The sequence below is a fragment of the Carya illinoinensis genome, chromosome 4, assembly GCF_018687715.1.
Source record: "Carya illinoinensis cultivar Pawnee chromosome 4, C.illinoinensisPawnee_v1, whole genome shotgun sequence".
In the NCBI taxonomy this organism is placed as follows: Eukaryota; Viridiplantae; Streptophyta; class Magnoliopsida; order Fagales; family Juglandaceae; genus Carya; species Carya illinoinensis.
Window position 1 is genome coordinate 16,913,459 of NC_056755.1, and position 18,034 is coordinate 16,931,492.

The 18,034-nt window shown below is 37.9% G+C and overlaps 2 non-coding genes across 2 annotated transcripts; one reads left to right on the forward strand and one right to left on the reverse strand.

Annotated features, from left to right (window-relative positions):
- The first annotated feature begins 2,288 nt into the window (after positions 1–2,288).
- On the forward strand, positions 2,289–2,395 carry LOC122308564. Its single transcript, XR_006242085.1, has one exon. It is a non-coding gene; the product is annotated as a small nucleolar RNA R71 (small nucleolar RNA).
- A 5,958-nt stretch (positions 2,396–8,353) lies between these two features.
- LOC122308585 lies at positions 8,354–8,461 on the reverse strand. Its single transcript, XR_006242105.1, has one exon. It is a non-coding gene; the product is annotated as a small nucleolar RNA R71 (small nucleolar RNA).
- Between the last annotated feature and the right edge of the window lie 9,573 nt (positions 8,462–18,034).

Sequence of the window (18,034 nt, forward strand, 5' to 3'; positions counted from 1 at the left end):
CGTTCTTGTAGGAATGAACTCATTATTGTCATTTTTCACCACCGTCATTCCACCCTTCTTTGGTACAACTTGCATTGGACTTACCCATGAACTATCTGAAATAGCATATATAATTTCAGCATTAAGGAGTTTCAAAATTTCAGCTCTCACTACTTCCTTTATTGCTGGATTTAATCTTCTTTGGTGCTCGATTGTTGGCTTGTAAAGCTCCTACATTAAAATCTTGTGCATACAAATGGAGAGACTTATTCCTTTTATGTTAGAAATAGTCCATCCCAAGCTGTTCTATGCTCCCAAGCAGCAACTTTTCCTCTTCTTCGAGTGTGAGTGATGTAGCAACAATCACTGGAAAGGTATCACTATCACCCAAGAATGCATAGCGAAAATGCTCAGGTAATTGCTTCAACTCCGGAGTTGTATTTTTCTGCATCTTTTCTTTAGCAATTTCAGATTCATCCTTTGGTATCATCGGCTCTAGCTTCCCCACTTCATTACTAAGTGATGTAACCTGCTGCAATGCTCCCAAAGCAAAAACATAGTGGAGAAATTCTTCACTAACAAAAGACAAGTCAGATTCACAAACAGCAGAATTATTAAAATCAACAGCATGAGATGAAGTGGTGATACAGTGTTCTAGGTGATCGGATGGCATATCTTCCTGAAAGACCTCTTCTACACATTGCTTAATGACATCTATCCGAAAGCAAGTACTTGGATCTTCTGGAAATTTCATGGCTTGATAAATGTTGAACATAACCTCTTCCTTGTTTACTCTCAATGTTAATTCATCCTTTTGAACATCAATTAAAACTCTTCCCGTTGCCAAGAATGGTCGTTCAAGAATTAGAGGGACATCTTCATCTTCCTCCATATCTAACACCACAAAATCAGCAGGAAAAATAAACTTATCCACCTTTACTAATACATCTTCTATGACTCCACGTGGATACTTGATGGACCGATCCGCTAGTTGCAAAGAAATTGTTGTATGCTTCATCTCTCCAAATCCTAATTTCCTGCAAACAGAAAGTGGCATAAGATTAATGCTAGCACCAAGATCACATAAGACTATCAAAAAATGAATCTCCAATAGTGCAAGGTAAAGTGAAACTCCCCGGATCTTTTAATTTTTGAGGCAATTTCTTTTGAAGAATGGCACTACATTCTTCAGAAAGCTTCACTGTTTCAAACTCTTCCAATCTTCTCTTCTTGGAAATGATGTCCTTCAGGAATTTGACATAATTTGGCATTTGTTCCAAGGCATCTGCAAAAGGAATATTAATGTGAATTTTCTTAAAAATATCCAAAAACTTAGAAAATTGCTTATCTAGTTTTTGCTTTTGAAAACGCTGAGGGTAAGGAAGTGGAGGAGCAAGAATAGGAGGATTGTCAGGAAATGAAATTGTAGGAGGCAAGTCGGTCTCCTCTAGTGTATCATTGACAATCTCCTCTTCTTCTACTTGATCTTTGCTTTGGCCATTGTTCGCAGTGGTAGGGGTGGATTTGCTCTCCTTTAATGGTGCCCTCTCAATTTCTTTTCCACTCCTAAGTGTGATAGCTTTGCATTGTTCCTTTGGATTCACTTCAGTGTTGCTAGGAAAAGCTCCTCTTTGTTGGGCATTGATGGTAGTGGCTAGTTGCCCAATTTGCACTTCAAGATTCTCCATAGTGGCTCCCATATTGCTACAATGAGTCTCAATGTTGTCCAACCGTGAATCAGTCTTTTTAAACCTTGCATTGGTCTCCTAAACAAAGGAAACCATGGCATCCTCAAGTGACATCTTCTTCTCGTTTGGTTGGCTATCAAATCCTGGAGGAGGTTGAGGTTGCAACACATTCTTTGTATTTCCATATGACAAATTCTCATGATTTCTAAGCCCTGGATGATAGTAATTTGGCATAGGATTACCACGATAGTTGTAGTTTCGATTGTTGACATATTGAACTTGTTCTTGACTAGCCTCATTGCTTGGAACTATCATACTTGTAGATGCAACATATTCTGTACTTTGTGGTATCCTTTGTGTTGTCAAGGCTGAAATCTGATGAGATAGAGTAGCTACTTGAGCGGAAAGGGCTGCTATCGGCTCCAAGTCATGGATTCCAGCAACCTTCTTAGCCAAAGTCCTCTCAGTTGGTCATTGATAGTTGTTTGAGGCCATTTCTTCCAAAAGTGCAGTAGCACCTTCAGCTGTCTTCGACATCAAAGTTCCACCAGAAGCAGCATCAACTATAGTTCGAGTTTGCCCATTTAACCCATTATAGAACACCTGAACTTGCAATCTGGCAATCCATGTTGTGGGCAACGTCGAACCAAGTCTTTATACCTCTCCCACGCTTCATAGAGTGACTCAAAATCATTTTGCTTGAACTGGCCAATCTCACTCCTGAGTTGGGCTGTTTTTGCAGGAGGAAAGAATTTAGCAAGAAACCTCCCAGCCATGTCCTGCCAACTAATGATGCTTCCCGGTTGTAGAGATTGTAGCTAACCTCTAGCCTTGTCCCTCAAAGAAAAAGGAAACAATCTCAATCTAATGGTGTCTTCAATAACACCATTGATCTTCACAATGTCGCAAATCTCCAAGAACATTGCCAAATGAATATTGGGATCATCCAATGGCGACCCGCTGAATTGAGCCTGCTGCACCATGCTAATCAAAGCTGGTTTGAGCTCAAAGTTGTTGGCATTAATTGGCTGGCGCATTATGCTCGAGTAATTTCCATTCACAACTAGCCGTACATAGTCCTTCAAGGTGCGTGGTAATACTTCACGTTCTTCTTCAGCCATGGCTAGTATCTTATTTCTTCTTAGTGATCTAAGAGTTCTTTCAATCTCCGGATCAACAGGAATAATATCACGAGATCTAGCACGCCGCATCCAACGTCAAAAACACACCTGTAGAACAAATTAAAACAAAATTCTAAATTAAAATCAAGATTACTTTGTATCGATATTGACAAAAAGAATAAGAATAAACCAATCCCCGGCAACGGCGCCAAAAACTTAACCGGTGCAAAACTGCAAGTGCACAGTATCGTAGTTTTATAGTAAAGTAATAAGAAGAGTATCGTCCTCAGGGATTGGTACCTTACTTATGCCAAATACCAAAATTATACTAAACTTGATTTTATCTAGAGGAATCACTAAGATTTTTTTAGTTGCAAATTAAAATAAGATCAACTCAAAGGGAAATATGCAAAGGAAATAAAACTGACGTTCGAAGATTAACTTAATGGGGAAGAAAACTTCTAGGAAATCGATTTCATCTAATTCTTCACTATGCTTTTCTCATCCAGCTAACTTAATTTAATTCTCTTTTATCTATTAGCAAATCTCTAATTCATCCAAAAGCCTCTTTCGATAGTCAATTGAAAATGACTCTTGTTTATCAATTTACACAAGAATATGCAAATTTAATAATCAAGAAAGCAATAAGATCAATGATTTAATTACTACATAGGTTCATACAAGTCTTTCGATCTCTATACTTACCTATGCTGAAATATTCAAAATCTACCCTATGATTCCCTCTTTCGATAGCAAATCACAAGATTAAAAATCATCTAATCAATGGCCAGTTAATTAGAAGCAATAAACTCAGAATAAATCAGATAAACAAAGAGAGAATTGCATTAAATTAGCGTAGACAATTAAGCATAGTTCAGAAATAGGTTACATCGTTTTCCTAGAATGAAGAAAATTTAGCTCATGCTAGAAATGGAATTCAACATAAACGAATTCACCATAATTGTTCTGAGAAGATTGGAAGAAAATACACACTAAAAAATCCTCCTTGCAGTCGCAACTCGTCTTTAAAAGCTCAAGGGAACGATTCAACGCTTTTCTCCCGTCCGTGCTCGTGTATGATTCCAACGTACGTGTAATAATTGGAATTCCCTCTCCAAAACAGATGATTTGAATCCCTCTAGCTATATTTTTCTCTCCCAAAAAGTGTTCTCCAGTCAAAAGTCGCGGCCCTAGAGTGAAAAATTGCTTTTATATGGTGCGATGGCGGAAAACCTTAAATCTATGAAAATACGATGTTCGCTTGAGCGGAGTGTCGAGCACGCATCGAGCGTTCGACTCTGCCTGATTTCGCTCGAGCGTCCTATCAAGCGCATGTCGAGCTTTCGACTCTGCCTGATTTCGCTCGAGCGATCTTTGTTTTTCAACAACCCTGTCGAGCTCCCTGTCGAGCGGCAGTCGAGCGTTTGAATCTGCCTGAATTCGCTCGAGCGGCCAAAAGCCTCCGCTCGAGCGAACTTGTAAAATCTGCAATATGAAATTTTTGCAAGTCATCATGTACCTCGCGGATGAACCCTACTGCCAAAAGATGATCCACCTAATTGGAAAACGCAACATACTTCTCTGCATAGAAGTTTCATCATTTCTGCTTGACTTTTCAAGCAGCCAGGTCGACGCATAGTCGGTGTTCAATGATCAAACTGTTTATCTCGGGTATGTCCTCATGACTCCAAGCGAAGATTTCTTGGTGTTCGATGAGGAGGCATTTCAATGGTTGCCTCAACTCGAGGGCTAGCTTGGTCCCAACCCGGACATTCCACTCCGGTCTTTGGTTGTCGATGTTCCAAAGTTTCATTCAGCTCAGCTTGTTGCAGGGCCCCTTTGTCTCGAACTTCCTCATCCAATTCAACGAGGTCGAGGGGGGGAATGAGGGCATAGGTGGCTTAGCCTCCTTCCCTGCCCTTTTAGCACTCATAACTACCTGCACCTTGTGTCTCAGCTCACAAGCATAGCATTCCCAAGCTAGGACCTATTCGCCACAAATCTCCCCCATTTCCAAGTTGGTGAAAAATTTCATCTTGAGGTGATACTTAGAGGTCACAACCCTCAGACTATTTAAGGTGGGGCGTCTATCTATCACGTTGTATTCAAAAGGAGCCTTGACCACCAAAAAGTTTGACATGGTTGCTGTGGTCCTTGGAGCCTTTTCGGCCAGGATTGACAAGGTGATGACCCCTATCAGTTTCACCACATTGCCTGTGAAGCCTTTGAGCGGTACGGGGGCTAGACATAACCTATCGGGGCTGATCCTCATTTTGATGAAGGCCTCCCATAATAGGATGTCTGTCGAGCTTTCATTGTCAATTAGGATTCGCCGCATCATGAAGTTCGCTACTTGCGTTGTAACCACAAGTGCGTCTTCATGCAGGTGGAGGATCCCCTCTTCATCCTTCTTGCTAAAGCTTATGGTGAACCCCTTGGCCAACCGTTAGGTCCTAGGTGGGACCCTGCCCGTCGTGAAGACCTCCTCATATCATGCTCTTCTAGTCGACGAGATGGTCCCTCCCCTCGCATATCCTCCTACGATCATGTGAATTTCCTCGATGGGCCCTTTCTGCCCTCTAGGGGCTCCTCCGAGTCTCTTTCCTGGTCACACATTCCCTCAGGCTGGTCCCCCACAAGGCATCCTGATATCGTTCTCGGCGGTCCTCTAACTGGTGCCCTTGGCTCTACAGATCCTCATTTCTCCTTCTCCTTAGGGCATAGCAATCTTCAGCACTGTGTCGATCAGTCATGTGGTAGTTGTAGTTCTGATGTCCCCTTGTTTCTCACCTTAAGTTTCTTCACGGGCTCAATTCCTTCTCCCCTTCTACTGCTAGGCTAGAGTGCACTCGAAGGCTACTCCGCGGCTACGTGGAGGCTTCTCCCTTCCTTCTCGATTCAGCGGTTCCTTTCTTTCCTCCTTCGTGCCCAAGGTTCCCCTTTAGCCTGGCCGCCCTGAGGTTTGCCTGTTCTATCTTAGATCATCTGAGGGGTACTCAGAGCCTCCCATGTGTCCTCCACATTAATGAATTTGTCCACCCAGTCCATAAATTCTCTCAGGGTGGTGCCAGGCTATTTTTGTCATGAAGGGGTTCTTGGGCTAGATTCCACCTAAGAGCCAAGGTGATCTTTCCATCCTGATCGTTGGTAGTTATTCGCTCTTGATTGAAGCTGGTGAGATACGACTTTAGGCTCTCATTGTCTCGTTGCTTCACTGTTAGGAGATTCACAGCCTGTTGTCTCCTCTTCCGGCTTGCTAGTATGTCATGAACAGTTACGCCAGCTTGTCAAAGCTCCCTATAGTCCCAGACAACAGGGATCCAAACCAGGTTTGGGCTCCCCTCTTCAGCATTAGTGAAAAGGCTTGGCAGGCCACTTTCCTGGGGAAGCCATGTAGGGTCATGTGGGCCTTGAGCGTGTCAAAGTGTTCCAAGGGATCTTTGGTCTCATCATATAGCTCCATCTGGAGGACTTCAAAATTTGGCAGTAAGGGCACCGCATTGACCCCGGCATTATAGGGCAGATTTGTGCTGCCGAACAACTAGTTGACGGTGGAGGGTGTTGATGAGTGTGCAAAAGTGCACTCTAAATATCCTATTATTGGATTAAAATGCTAAAATGTGAATAGAAATCATAGGAATTAATGTGTATTCTTAAATTGAGTTTCTATTTACGTTGGGATACTCCTAAGCAGTTTTTTATGTTTAATTTTAGAGTTTATAAAAGAGCAAGTCAAGTCCAGTTAAATTCAAAGGAGGACATTCATGGGGTTTGAGAGCAATTTGGAAGAAAAGAAAAAGAAAAAAAAAATCACAAAAGGAAACCACAAGAAGTCCAAATTTGAAATTCGGTAGGAGACAATCTGGACATACTTTAGTCTTTTTATTGTAACTTTTTACTCACATATCGGATTGATTCTATTCTTAATGAATTAGAAAGCTATCTGAAAAGGCTATAAATTTGTCTCTAATAATGATTTCCAAATTCAAACTCCTGAATTAGTACGTGGCTTCTAAGTTGAGTCCTAAAATTTAGGCAATTTTTTTATTCGGAAATTAGAAGAGATTAGGATTTCTTTCCTACCCTATATAAGCATATCATTAGCACCAAATAAGGGGGAAGAGAGGCACAAGAGATAGATTTGAAGAGAGAAAAAAATTACTTCCATGACCGCCGTTAGCTTCAGTTTTCTCTGGAGATTTTTGTTGTCCATTATATTTATGGATAACTAAATTCTCAAGTAGGGTTGAGAATGCACTTGCACATTAGATGGTATTTATAATTTATTTTTAATTCATGTATTTGATTTTCAATTACTAAAATTCTTTTGTTTTATCATTCTCAATTCATCGTTGATGTTTTCTTCTCCTAATAATTATAGAATTTATTCTATTTATGGATTCAGTCATATTTTTTCTATTGAATGAATTATTTCATTGATTATATTTGAATCAATTATTTATCTATATTGACTTAGTTTTTCGCTGCAATATCGCTCCCTGAGTATATTGTCGTCGTTGAATTTTCTCAACAGAGATTGTAATTTACGTATTTTAAAGGTGGTGAATGATTTTTCAAAGGGTTACATTTGATTTAATTTTAGTTTATAAATCTATATCTTTCAATTGGAAATTTCGGGAATTGAGTTCCTAATTGAGTTATCCAATGAATTAAGAATAATTAAAATACTAGATTTGTACAAGGGATTCCCGACACTCTACTGTTTGTTAAATTTGAGTACTTTTTTCGTTAATCACTTTGCTTCACTTTAATTTGCAATTAAAATTAATCTTTGTTCTCCATTACTTATTTAATATTTTTCTTTAGTTTCTTTGTTCATTCTGCTATTCTTTTAAATTGTCTCCCTGTGGAATCGAGACCCCAAAGTTGTGCTACAACTACTGCATTATTCTTTGGGTGTAATCAAATTTTAGCGCTGTTGCTGAGGAGATGGTAGAACAATGGTTAGATAGTTTTTCTTTTCAGCAGTTTGTAAAGGCAGTAACTCCATTCCCTCTTTTAGCTTGCTGCATCTTTATTTTATTTTCTTTTTATTTTTATAGTTTTGGTTTTTTTTTTTTGTAGTGTTGCATCTTTCTCTACCTTGCATGTGTATAGAGATGTCTTGGGTCAGTTTGCTTGTAGACCTGTGTTAGAGTCAGAGTCTAATTTTTCTACTAATTTGTTTGATAATTCTTCTAATTTTGAGAAAATGAGTCAACACGAAGATCAACCCATTAGGACCATTCAGGATTACCTTCACCCTACACACACAGCCACACCATCATGCATTATGTTCCAGCTAATACTCGCCAATTGGATTTTAAAACAGGGATGATACATTTACTCCCTACTTTTCATGGCTTGGAAAATGAAAATTCATATGTGCACATTAGGGAGTTTGAGAAAGTAGTTGCAACTTTTAATAGTCATCGAGTTCTTTCCTTTCTCTTTGAAGGATAGAGCTAAGAGTTGGCTATACTCATTGAGACAACGATCTATTGGGTCATGGAATAAGATGAATCAGGTCTTCTTTAATAAATATTTTCCCCAACATAAAACCAATACTTTAAAAAGGTAAATCTCCACCTTTGCACAAAAGAACAGTGAGATTTTGTATCAATCTTGGGAGAGATTTAAGGAGGTATTGAGTATGTGTCATCACCATGAGTATGAGAATTGGCGTTTCGTGAGTTATTTTTATAAGGGACTTACACCTAGAGAGCTTCAATTTGTGGAGATGATATGAAATGGTGAGTTCTTACAGAAAAATCTTGATGAGGCCATAGAATACCTCAATGAGCTTGCTGAAAAAGCTCACACTTGGACTAGGACTAGTGCTACTGAGAGCACAAATAGGTCACGACCTATAGGAAACCTAAATGGTGGTGGAATTTACCATCTCAGGGAAGATGATAACTTCAAGGCTAAAGATGAGATGCTCACTAGAGAGCTAGAGGTGTTGAAAAATAAAGACTTAAAGCCAACACACGTGGCTAATCATGCAAAGTCTTTTGGACTATGTTTTGTGTGTGGCGGGATAGATCATCTTGCCCAGGAGTGTCCACATTTGCTGAGATAAGAGGGATGTATGAGGAATAATGTAATGCCTTAGGTATATACAATAAGCCTTTTATACCTTTCTCTGATGCTTATAATCCGAGTTGGCGCAATCACCCCAATTTTAGCTGGAAGTCTGAAAACCAGTAGCCTGCACAACACCCTAGATTATATCCTGCACCATATCATGCACATTTATCTTCTAGGAGTCCTTTAGAAGACACTTGCATGCTTTTATTGAGGCACAGGGTAAGGCTAACTAAAAGTTTGAATCTTTAATTATGCAGGTTGTTCAAGAAAACAAAGAGATCGAGAGTTATATATCCAAGATGATGAGCTCCTTGAAAGTGAATGAGTATGGCAAGTTCCCTTCTCAACCTCAATCTACACCCCAATGTCAGCATATGGCACAAGGAAATTTGAAAGAAGTCAATGTCATTGTGACAAGAAGTGGTAAGTCCTTACACATCCCAACAACTAATAAGCCAGAGGATGTCGAAGAGGAACAAAGCAATGATAGTACCGAGTTGCTCAAGGAAGCCGAGGTAATCAAGAGCTCAGTTAAGGTACTATTTCCTCAAGCTTTAAAATCTAGTATGCGAACTTTGGATTCTAGTAGTGAAATCTTGGAGAACCTCACGCAGGTAAAAATTAAGTTTCCTCTTTTGCATGTTATTAAACAAGTTCCTACTTATACAAAAGTTTTTAAAGATTTGTGTACAGTTAAGAGGAAGCACCATGTTAAAAAGACAGCATTTCTGACAAAGCAAGTTAGTGCTCTAATTGAGCAGCAAATTCCTCCTAAGTATAAGGATCCTGGTTGTCCAAAGATTGCATGTAGTATTGGGAATCATGAGTTTAGATATGCCTTGCTAGATTTAGGAGCTAGTGTTAATTTAATGCCTTATTCCATTTATTTGCAGCTTGGTTTGGGGGAAATTAAGCCTACTTCTATTGTGCTTTAGTTGGCTAATCATTCAGTTAAGAAACCGAGAGGGATAGTTGAGGATGTTTTGATCCAAATTGACAAATTTTATTATCCTGTTGATTTCTTAATTTTAGATACTCAATCAGTTGTTGAGTCTAACTCTATGGTTCCTCTCATATTAGGTAGAACTTTCCTTACTATGGTTAATGCACTTATAAATTGCAGGAATGGGTTGATGAAGCTTTTGGAAACATAACCATAGATGTCAACATTTTCCATATTGAGAAACAGCCAACAAATGACGAGTGCCACCAAACGTACATAATTGACACACTCATATACAAGGATTATGGCACACAGGCATGGCAACCGAAATTTGAGAAATTGCCTAAGAAAAATGAAAGACAGATTCCTATAAGTATGGGAGCAAGAATAGTTAAATGAAAACCTTTGCCTAAGTTAAAAATCTATAAGGTTAAAATGAATGCATTTCATGATAAAAATATTCTTACGAAGAGGTTTGAGCCTAATGATCAAGTATACTTATATGATTTTGGACTTCACAAGCATCAAAGAAAACTTCAGTTTAGGTGGATTGGCCCCCTTTGTAGTAAAAATATTTTTGAAAACGGGGCGGTAGAAATAAAGGATCCTAAGGATGATGATCGGATTTATAAAGTAAATAGTCAACACCTTAAAGTATTAATTGATAGGCAAGTTCCAGAAGTGAAAGGCATTCCACTTGTGGATCTGATCTATCAACCTTGACCACACCATGCAGGTATGTTTTGCTTTATTTGTTTCGTTTGTTTTGTTTTATTTTTGTTTCCTCTTATTTTCTTTCTTTTCCTTTTTGTTTGCTGTTATTTTCTTTGTTTTTGTTTGCAGAATAGTTTCATTTCATCATTTCAGGTTACCATCTTTGGTGCTTAGCTAGCTACCCTTGTCACTCATCAGGTGTATTCTTCTATTTTTAATTACTCCTCATTCAATTTTGATTCTTAAACATTAAGGACAATGTTTTATTTAAGTTGGGGGTGGTGTTGCAAATTCAGTATTTAAAATGCTTGTTAGAACTCTCTGACATATTTTTATGTGTCAATTTTTTGCATCACACGTTCACCATTTTCATATGTGTACTTATTTTCATTTATAGCCATCTTCGTGAATTCACCAAACCCACCATAATCATTTTTGCTAAAGTATTCACAAAACCCTTAATGCACTCATCCAAGTTTTGTAGTAAGATGGTGGTTTGACACATGTAACTAGAGAACTCTTTTGCTTAAGTATTTATATGAGTTTGGAGAGGATTGAGAGCATACAAATGCAGTAAATTGTGATAAACGTTTATTGATCTGTTGAATTGGACACTTCTTTTGAGAATATCATTACCTGGTTTGAGGTAAGATTGTGGATATACTAGGGATATGACGAAGGTTAACTTAGGATCAATGTTTGAGTCTTCAAGCTAACCATTTTCCATCATAGACCCCTATTAGCCAATTTTGAGCCAATAAACACAGATTTCCTTTTCTTTTCATATGCCCATATCATCCATACCTCTCCACATTGGAGTATAACCTATATATTAATTTTTCTACCATTTTTATTTCTAAGTGTATACTAGGTGTGGAATTTGCATTTTATTTCTTTTATTTTATCATTTTCAATTAAAAAAAGAAGAAGAAGAAGACAAAAAAACAAAAAAAAAAAAAAAGAGAAGGAGAAGACAGAAAAAAGAAAAGAAGAAGAGAAGAGTACAAGTTGCAAAGTGTTCAACTGAGTGAGCTCCGAAAAAAAAAAAGTTGAAAAGGTTGGTAGAAATGGAAAAAATACCAAAGTGGCATGTGTTTGTCCATCAAATTGTTGAAAAAAAAAAGAGAAGAGGAAGAAGAAGGAAAATCATTATTATTTGATGATCTGAAAAGTTGGAGAGTACATCAAGTGAGAAGTGTGGTCTATTGAAATATTTAATAAAATTTCCTTTGTATGTAATTGGAAGTTTTTGGATCCCTTTTCATCTTTTTTTTTTTTCATATAGCTCCAAACCCAAGCCACTTTGCAACTTTTTATATTGACCATTCTGATCCTAAGTAAACTGTTGGAAAGACTGGTAAAAGTCTCATTTGTTAGTATTCCTATCATAAGATCAATGTTTGCTTATTGCTTGTACATAATTGCCTAATTTTTCATGAGAGTGTTTGTACATCTATTGTCAACTCCATAGAGAGAGTCCTTACATGAAACACTATTATACCCATGAGTTATTGAGTTGAACATTTTGCTTGAGACGTTCTTGATGTTGCATGTGTCAAGGTTAGTGGTAAGATGATTATGGCTTGGAGAATACATACACACTCTGTGGATTGCTATAGGTGAATTGATCTTGATGGTTTATTGGATTCCTTAGATTATTTTGATATGTGAATATGGAAAGTGTGACTTGATGGCTGTTATGTGTGATTTTCTTTGGTCTCTTTCATTGTTTTGACATGAAAATTGATAAGGACTAGCAATGAGTAAGTTGGGGGTGTGATAAGTGTATGAAAGTACACTCTAAATACCCTATTATTAGATTAAAATGCTAAAATGTGAATAGAAATCATAAGAATTAATGTGTATTCTTAAATTAAATTTCTATTTACGTTACAATACTCCTAAACAGTTTTTTATGTTTAATTTCAGAATTTATAAAAGAGTAAGTCAAACCCAGTCAAATTCAAAGGAGGAGATTCATGGGGTTTGAGAGTATTTTGGAAGAAAATAAAAAGAAAAAATAATCACAAAAGCAAACCACAAGAAGTCCAAATCTGAAATTTGCTAGGAAACAGTCTGGATACACTTTAGTCTTTTGACTATAACTTTTTACTCACATATCGGATTGATACGATTCTTAATGAATTAGAAATCTATTTTAAAGGTCTATATATTTGTCTCTAATAAGGATTTCCAAATTCAAACTCCTGAAACACGTACGTGGCTTCCACGATAAGTCCTAAAATTTATGCGATTTTTTTATGCGAAAATTATGAAGACATTAGGATTTCTTTCCTACCCTATATAAGCATATCATTAGTATGAAATAGGGGGGGAAGAGAGGCACAAGAGGTAGATTTGAGGAGAAGAAAAAATTACTTCCATGGCCGCCGTTTGCTTTAGTTTTTTCTGGAGATTTTTGTTATCTATTATATTTATGGGTAACTAAATTTCAAGTAGGGTTGGGAATGAACTTGCACATTAGATGGTATTTCTAATTTATTTTTAATTCATGTATTTGATTTTCAATTGCTAAAACTCTTTTGTTTTATCATTATCAATTTATCGTTGATGTTTTTTTCTGAATAATTATAGAATTTATTATGTTTATGGATTCAATCATACTTTTTCTATTGAATGAATTATTTCATTGATTATATTTGAATCAATTATTTATCTATATTGACTTAGTTTTTCGCTGCAATATCGCTCCCTGAGTATATTGTCGTCGTTGAATTTTCTCAACAGAGATTGTAATTTACGTATTTTAAAGGTGGTGAATGATTTTTCAAAGGGTTACATTTGATTTAATTTTAGTTTATAAATCTATATCTTTCAATTGGAAATTTCGGGAATTGAGTTCCTAATTGAGTTATCCAATGAATTAAGAATAATTAAAATACCAGATTTGTACAAGGGACTCCCGACACTCTACTGTTAGTCAAATTTGAGTATTTTTTTCGTTAATCACTTTGCTTCACTTTAATTTATAATTAAAATTAATCTTTGTTCTCCATTACTTATTTAATATTTTCTTCAGTTTCTTTGTTCATTCTGCTATTCTTTTAAATTGTCTCCCTGTGTAATCGATACCCAAAGTTGTGTTACAACTACCGCGTTATTCTTTGGGTGTAATCAGGTGCAATTACCTATTTGGCTATTTTCCCGTGCTTGTCATGCAATTCTTGTAGCTAGAGGTGCATCCAGCCCCTTTCCTCATCCGTCGCTGCACTTGCCTGGTCATGCCGCGAATCGATGTGTTCGTAACTTGATTAGTGCACGAAAGTGTATTCTAAACATTACTTTTATGAGTTTAATTGTTAGATTATATGTGTTATTTAGGCATTTTGATTATGTTTTTTCAAATTAAACTTTAATTTCATAATACCCAAGTCTTGATTTAGTGTATAATGATTTTATTGCAGTAATGACTTTAAAAAGGATTGAGCTGAAGTCTGGCTAATAAGGAAGAAGAGAACAATCAAAGGAGAATTTCATATATCCAAAATCCAAGAAATTCGAGTCATAAACAAGGAAGGAAAGACCAATTAATGAAAAATATTTAGAACTTGCAGCTTCTCTGAGTATCTGTTAGTATTATAGTCATATCTTACACTATTGATATTCGATTAAGGCGATTCAAGATGTGTTAGAAAGCTAACTCGATGGGATTCATTTTCTAATTCTACCATTTACTAAGTGAAAAAGGGCTCGAAATATGCACGTGGAAATCTAGAATATTACCTACCGAGTTTGCAAGCAATTTTCTTTCCATATTAGGGATAGCATATGAAAAAGAGGAAAATAGAGAGCCAAAGGCAGAAAAAAAAAAAAAAAAAAAAAAAAAAAGGTGGTCCTTCTGGTTTTTGGGGATAGAGGTTGCTAAGATTTAAAGAAATTTATCTTCTAGAAAAAGAATTCTTCTTCTTTTGAATGTGGAGTTAATTCCTTGGTGAGCTTAGGGATAAACTTGCTTGAATGACGATGATTTCAATTCTATTAGATTCATGTAATAAACCTTCTTATTGATACATTTCTTGTTTATCATCTCTTATTAGTCTTCCTTGCATTTGGATAATTTTACAACCAATACTTTTCATAAATTCAGTCTTGCTTTCTCTATAGGATTATTGAGGTGTTTATGATCTGGTTATTGATCTTATTAGTGTGATTCTCTAGTGCAATATTGCTATTAAGTATATTGTCGTCTTTGAATCTAAATCTAATAGGATAGCAATCCATGCTTTCAAAAGAATAGTGGTTTTCAAAAATTACATTTGAACAAATTGGTTATAAAGATATATTTTCTGATTAAAGAGTCTAGTGCTACGATCTCTAATTAATTATCTAATGAATCTGATATGGATAGAATTATCAAGTTCAAGTAAGAGATTCCTGATACTTCATTGCTATTAATTTTGGTCAAACCCTTTCATTATTACATTTTGGCTCTTCAATTTATTTCTTTTCAGAAAGGATTTATCATACATTGCTACTTTGATTTTAGTTTGCTTAAGTTTTTAGTTTTTTTGTCCCTTCTACTATTCTTTTAATTTGTCCCTCTGTGGAATCGACACCCCAAAACTGTGCTACAACTACTGCGTTATTCTTTGGTCTTAATCATTACCGCTAGATTCATCTCCCCCCACCAGCTCCTCTTTAGTTCGCCACAGGGCTACATTCTCTTGGCGTAGTGTTCCCATCTCCTCGATGAGCTTCCATATTGTCTCCTCCATCTCTGCCAACCTTGCCTGCGTCACGTTGCTCCTACTCTCTTCTCTCTAAGCAACTTGGGACCGTGTCGCTACCGGCATGCGAAGTACACACTATTAGGAAAAAGAAAAAGATATGACACCAATGTTGCTATCATGTTTCACGGTCTGAGCAGCTCCATAGGACCCACACGTGAGGGACTGTAAAAAGAGCAAAGAGTGGACTCCAGTGGAGCCTGTGAATCTTCCGATATTAAAGTCAGTTGAAAGTTCTCAAGTGAATGAAATATTGAAGTGAAAAGAGAATCGACCCCTTCTCGTGGATCCCTAGGGTATTTATACCTAACTTGGGATCTGTTATTGAGAGAGATCGTGGGGTGCCAGGTCATGTTCGGGTCATACCTACCACACCTCTGCTGCTACAGTGCAGCGCCATGCCAAGTTCGGGTCGTCCTAGAGGTGCGCTATCACATGTTCGTATTTCCTGATACGCTTGAAATGCGACATGTCTCTGGCTAGGATGCCCATGACTAGGCATGTATTGTTGCCAGCATACTCATGGTCTCTTGTCCGTGTACCTGCTGTTACATCCTAACTCCCTGATGTGGCCTAGGGTGGTCCGGGCTCATAATGAGCCTCTTGATCGGCTACGAGGCCTTGAATTGGGGACCCTTTTGTGAGACAGAGGGAGTTATTGGGGTAGGCCATGTCCTTCCTCTTCCAGGGTCCCCATACGTGCTGTTAGTCAGGCCCCTACCCTAGGCTGCAATTGATTTCCTCATATACTTTGATTTGAGGTTACCAGGAGGTTCTGGGTCGAATCGTTAGGTCTGGGGCCCTTTTTCCCTCACAAGAATGCTTTGAACAGATCATCGGTGATGACAAAGCTTTCTTCGGAGATTCAAAGAGAACATAGAGGAATACACTGACATGGTGGAGCACATATGAAGGATGCTAGCGTGTGCCGAAAGGAGGGTGGGCTGGAGAAGATGTTGAGAGGCAGGGGCGGGAGAAGCTTTCGAATGGGGGATGGAGAACATTTGCCAAATAACACCAGAACGCACGTTTCAGTAACAAAAAATATAAATAATTAGAAAAAAAAAAAAAAAAAAAAAAAAAAAAAAAAAAAAAAGAGATATTCCACATTACTTGTTAGGTGTGCCGTGTAAGAGGACATATAGAAGAGAACTGCTTCCAAGCGGTCGGTCTGCTATTCGTAAAATAACAGCCTCCCACTTACAAGCTGCCACATCAGAAATCACACTAAATTAAATCTACACTCGTGCACATGGAATAGACAATATATCTACTCTAAACCGCACTCCACTCTTTCTTTCTCTCTCTCTCTCTCTCTCTCTCTCTCTCTCTCTCTCTCTCTCTCTCTCTCTCTCTCTCTCTCTCTCTCCCCCTCTCTCTCATCTTCTTCTCCCCCCTTCCGAATGCCTCCTACGTGCACCCTTCTCTCTCGCGAATAATCCTCTCTAATTTTCTTAATTCTCCTTTATATACTCCATGGCACAAGACCCATTTCTCCTCCATTAAAATCCTCCACCCATAATTGTTGTGATGCATATGAACGGCCGAAAAGGCAACAACACCCATTTCTCCGTCAGTACTGATGGTGCTATTGCTTTGCAGTGAAATTTCCTGCAACCCTTAACTTAGTGAACGATTCTCTAATTCACTCGTCTCATGGACTTGGTGTAATTACGTAAACTCGTTCTCTACATTTTCTACATGTACATCTAAGGTTTTATTGTTTCAAGTGATCATTTTATTTTATTGTGTTCATTATTACCGTTATTAATATTTTGAATTTGATGTATACTTTTCCCAATTTCATGGTCTGGAATTTGACTAGTAAATGTTGCGCGATCAATTTCTTGTTTCGTTTGCACCAGTTTGAGTAAAATTTCTTCTTTCTCGATGTTTGAATTGTTTTAATATACTTGGTGTTGATGATCAGGAGTTTATTTTATTGTTTTGGGGGCGTACATGCAAAAAGAAATGGATTTAGTGTCGGATTGCCAGGTACATACATCGATTGGATGTCGTAGTCCAATTGTTAATTGTCTTCTTGAGGGAGAATTAGAATGGATTCTACAGTAAAGAAAGGTGAAAGAAAATAGAATCGTGCACACACATGCATGTATAGTTACAGTGAAGAGGCTGCCATTCTCTTACAGCTGCAGTGATGCCTTCTAGTGGATACTGTCACGATAAATCTTCAACTGATTTGGTTCAAGCGGAAAGCAGAGTAAGAAGATGAAGATGCGGAAATCGGAAGAGATGAAGGGGCGTTAGACGGAGTGGGTCACTGGAGATGAAGGGGAGATAGATGAAGTGGGTGGAGACGGAGGGCGAAGGCAACCGTGCGAAAGGGGGGTTCCCTACTGAGAGTGGGTGCGAAGGCTGCGAGAGACTAGAGTGGGTCGTGCGATTCCTGGAGAGGTGGGTTTCATCTTTCATGGAGAGGGGGTTGGGAAACGAGAAAGGGATTTCCAATTTGATGTAGTGCATGATAATATTATTATGATAGAAAGGCTACGTGTCATTGTATTATTGGTGGGCTGTTATTTGCCCTTAGTAAGCCCGACCGGTTTGCAGGATTTTTCCATATAGAAATACTCATTTTGGAGGTTCAGAAAGAATCGAACCAGCAGCCAGGAACGCCTGAGTGGAATGATTCACGAAATCGCCATCGACAACAGGGGAGAGATAAAATATTCAAGGGGGGCCCTCAAATCGGTGCAGCCCACATGGTTTCAGTTGTTGAACCAAATCCTG